At 33.6% G+C, this 5,006-nt stretch overlaps 1 pseudogene; it reads left to right on the top strand.

Moving 5' to 3' along the window:
* Positions 1–221: 221 nt before the first annotated feature.
* LOC128159694 (uncharacterized) lies at positions 222–4,683 on the top strand (annotated as a pseudogene).
* The last annotated feature ends 323 nt before the right edge of the window (positions 4,684–5,006 follow it).

The following is a 5,006-nucleotide window of genomic DNA, read 5'->3' as shown; positions in this document are numbered from 1 at the left end:
ATATATATTTATACTCTGAACAAAAGAAAAACCATGTAAACAGCAAATAATTCAGGAAATAATTTATTCAGTATATCGCACACTTTGATTATAAGCCATGACTACTTTTCTGGTTACTATTTTAACAGAAATCCATCTTGTTCACACAATTAATTTGGGTTTAAATATTTTAAAAACTTCTTTTTGTGTACAGTGGTGACCACAATAATAACACATGAACGATGAGATTCACCCTCCAACGAAAACTGTACATCTCCGGTTCCTTGATGACATGCTTTGTACTTTTTAATGCATTCAAGAAAGGTATTCTAAGCGTCAATTGTCATGAAATATTTGATATATAGAGTGCTCAATGCGCAACATCGAAAGGTAAACTGGAGAGCGGTGTATTGCTGTTTTATAGAGAGGATTACAGATTATGTGAGCTGAGGCATGACAACTTTGAATTTTGGCAACTTCTAATTTCTTATTTTAGCGAGCTTGGTGGTCAACAAGTTTACCATCAGATCGACCTTAAATGTTTTAAAATGATTTGCTAAGCCATAAACTATAAAGCTATAATTTATTAAGCTATAAGGTTTAATTTAGTAAAAAATAATTAATTGATCTAAGTTTTTAATTTTGAGTGATTTCTTGTATATTTATGCAGAGCTCTTCTCTTAAAGGAGATCAATACAGTCTAACAATGGCCTCGACCATCCATCCCTCTTAATTTTGTTTTTATGTCTTGTGTTTACAAGCAATTCAATTTACTATTGGTCTATACCGTGTTACATATTAAGAGAATTAAGACGCATTTTGTAAGTGACTGGTATAATTATTTTAAATTTTCCAAATAATTCAATTTATGCAAAATTGCACATGAATGATTATGTCCTTTAAATTAGAAAATAATTCAGTAAAATATAAAAAAAAAAATCAATTTCCTTTTGATTATAATTGTCTTTGGAATATCTAAATTATGAAATGATTGTAGATACATGTATATATTAGTATTTTGAATACCTATTGAGTATGATATTATACTGTTAAGTACGAGGAAAATTATATTTTATTATAATTACAATCAATTTATGTACAATATCAGATTTTGACGTTAGAAACAAAATGTAAAGGATTCGAATGAGTACCAGAACTCGAAACATGGTTCACCAAAGAACTTTGAGTCGAACTACAAAAAAGAAGACACGGACCAAAACGGATTTCCAATATCAGGGTCATACGGTGATATAGACAATTTTATAATAAAGTCGAGATTAAAGTTATACAGTGAAAATGATTTCAAGATACATCCAAACTTCGTTAGAAAACAGACATATAAAACGAATAATGACATAATTTTACCAGACAAGGCCTGGAATAGACTCAGAAATAATCAAAAAATAAATGTCCTTCCGGATGTACAAAATTTTATTCCAGATATTCGTGTTAAGAGAAACGCGTTTTATTCAATATTTAAGCCGGCACCTGTTCCAAAAGAGCAGATAATGCCGGAAAGATTTCAGAATGTCTCGCCTGTAAGTTCGTGGAACTCTTTCATTGGACAAAACAAAAATATCATCCCTGGCCAACCGCGTGAAATCAACAAAAATATGGTCCTCATGCCTCTACCGCGCAAACTAGTTCTCCCCTCTGTGAATAGGGTACCGCTCAACGGTCAACATTCGAACCCGTATATAATAGAAGGCAATTTACACTTGAAAACTCAGCGCTCGAACCCGAGTCCTGTAGCAAACAATTTAAAACTGGTGTCTCAGTTTGATATGAAAGTGGCTGATAGAAGAATTGGTATAACACCACAGAATCCCATGCCCGAAGGTTTAAAGCAAAACGTGATTGAAATCTTTCCAAGAAAGAAGAACCTATCAGAGTGAACATGTACATGGACCACAAAGGAAACGTGTCGTACCACCACGTGAACTTGCTGTGGGAGGACGATCAAGAAAGACCACCCACCCCGATAAAAGTAAACAATATCAAACAGGTGGATGATTTGCAGACTCAGACAGAGAAAGACGGTTGGTAGAAATATACTTTTTTGGTGATAGATGTACGAGAACTTTCGCTAGCTGGTACAATGTAGTGTTCTGTTTTTGATTATTATTTTTTTGACAATGCCTACACATGTACAGAAATAGTCTTTATCGGATATCCCCCTTCTCTCTTCGTTTTAGTATATCAGTATTAGTTATGTATTTTAAAAAAAAGTGTTTCAGAAATTATCTTTGAATTCTACACCATTAAGCGTTTAAAAATTAATTCTACATTTACTCAGAGTAAAAAGAGAAGGAACAAGTTGGAAACAACAAAAAGAATTTAATCACTTAAAACTAAAAGAAAATGAACCTTAATTTTTTTTTTAATTTAACCAACAACACCAAATTTCCGAACATACCTACATGTAAAAGCTTGGAAATATAAACAAATTTGAAGTAAAGGCAAAACGATTAATATCTAAAACTTTCTTTCTGTTAGCAAAATACACGTTTTGAGCTTAAATTAAATTTGGTTTTATCGATCCAGTTATGTACATGTAACTGTAAAATTTCAAAATTCACAGGAAATCGATTGATTATTGAATCTACGGAAACTAACTTTAAAATCTACATCTTTGGGATTCATAAAAACACACAAAATCCATGTAATTCTATTGCAGAGGTGAAGTACACGTTGATTATGACCTATATGAGGAGCGGATCCACCATCACTTCTCGCCTCCTGAAGACAAACGATATTTCCTTCTTTTTTGAGCCGTTCTTTGGTCTGCTCCGGGACCACAGGACCAACCAACAGGTCTGCTACCCTCACGGATTCTGCAGGTCTGTCAAGTAACTGGAAACAGCTCAACGCCTCGCTTAATTTTAAGGGGAAATACAATCATAATGGTTTCATTAATATTTTTGGGGTTTAAGTGTTTTAGAATAAGTAGATTTTTTCTATCAAAACAGTATCAATAATTATGAGATTTTGCATGTATTTCTTTCATTCCATTGAAAATTTTAGTCTGTTGATTCGCCAAAATCAATAACATTTTAGGGATTTTTTTTGTTTGTTAAGGGCGATTCGTGTCATTTAAAACACGGAGGTGAAATGCGCACAGCATCTAACCAACTGCGCACCCGATCTGCGCAGACAATACAAGTATTTAACTTGTGAGTGCGGAATCATACTGCATCCAGAGATAATAAGAATTCGAGGAGACATGCCTAAAATAGAATTTAGCTTTTAAAATATCTGGATTATTTTCCCCAATAAATATCTCATACCTGCATGCACCATCATAATACTTAAATGTTCAAAGGAATATAAGACGGCCTGTTTTAACTGATAAACACCAGTAAAGTTAGCAAACGTAGATACTCGATTGATTTCTGAGGTAAAATGAGGACAATCACCCAACTTTCACAGAGTTAATATAAGTTATTCAATGCAAATTAATTTCTTGTCAGGTTGTTAAATCTACAGTAAATAACCGCTATAGTAAGATCAAGCTTATTCTATAAAAGAATTTAGAACCGTACGTGGTCTCATTACTTTGTCATTTCAGCTTTTGAATTATTGGTTGTTTTTTTTCACAGGAAACCCTACGGATTCTGGGAAAGTTCAAACGGTATAGTTCTTCTTATCAATAATCTGTTGAGCCGTAATTTCATGGATGTTCCCGTTGGAGCCATAGAGGCATTTCGGAAATTTCCAGCTAGCAGCTATCAGCAAGAGTTCAAGAGTTGTTTTCCTGTTAATGAAACGGACTGGAACCACAGACTATACACATTGTCGGAATACCCCGAACAATACAACAAAACATGCATAGAGAGGCTTCAACAGCTCTGTTTACAGTCATCTCACCGTCTAATAAAGACTATAAGAATGCCATGCCAGGATCATTTGCAGAATTGTTCCTGAGCTATATTCCGAATTTGAAAATTATTCATTTGGTAAGAGACCCTAGAGGTATATTGAACTCAAGGGCACAAGTCCATTTCATCTTTGAAGACAAAGGAATAAGTTTTGTTTTTGATCACCTATGCAGCAGAATATGGTTAGATATGCAAGCCATTAAAAGACTACAACAAGATTATCCGACGCGAGTGTACCACGTGACCTATGAGTGTTTAGCTCTTTACCCAGAAGACACCGCGAGAATGTTATATAAAGATATGTCTTTAGACTTTACTCCCGAGTTACACGATTGGTTGCAAATGGCTTTCAGAAATAAAGCGGAGCAGGAGTTCAATCACTACAAGTATGGACAATCCTCAAGTATTTCACAGAACTGGAGGTCTAATATCCCATTTAATGCCAACGAAAAAATTAATCAAAGATGTGTTAAGGTGCTGTTGGAATTAGGATTAAAGAAATTTTCAAGTATGGCAAATTTACGGGATCTGAGGAATCTGGTGTTTTATAACAGTCAAAGAACTTGCTTTAAGCATGTATAATATACCAAATACATACAACTGTGTCATGTATTTGAATTTTCACTACGCATGTATATATTCTACATAAATATCAAAGATAAATTTTTATGTGGATTCATTTTAACAAAACCTTGGACTTTCGGTAGGATATAGCCATCTACTTCTTGAATCGAAAATAACCGAAATATACACTGATTACGTTGGAAAACCACACGAGTCGAGCAAATCTTGTTGACTTAAATGAGCAAAAACAATGAAATACAGAAAGTCCTAGGTCACATTGCTGTTTGACACAACTACCCTAAGTTCAAAGTCTTGTTTTAATAATGCTTTATTTTGTGATTTCCGAATATCTTAACTTTCAAATAAAAAATCGGAAAACATCGTTCAAATAATCGTGACATGGTAATTTCAAGCATTAATCTAATTAGGTACAAATGTACCAGCTTAACTGTTATAAAAAAGGTAAACAGTATGCTTATAAAAAGTAATATTTATCTTATTCTATCAAATATATATCGTCTGCTTCTTGTCCGGGTAACAGGAAATACACTTGAAATTGTGCTTTTGCAAAACTTTATAATATCA

The sequence above is a fragment of the Crassostrea angulata genome, chromosome 8 (genome assembly GCF_025612915.1).
Source record: "Crassostrea angulata isolate pt1a10 chromosome 8, ASM2561291v2, whole genome shotgun sequence".
NCBI classification, from domain to species: Eukaryota; Metazoa; Mollusca; class Bivalvia; order Ostreida; family Ostreidae; genus Magallana; species Magallana angulata.
Note: the sequence above shows the minus strand (reverse complement) of the source record. Positions and strands in the feature narration are given on the sequence as shown.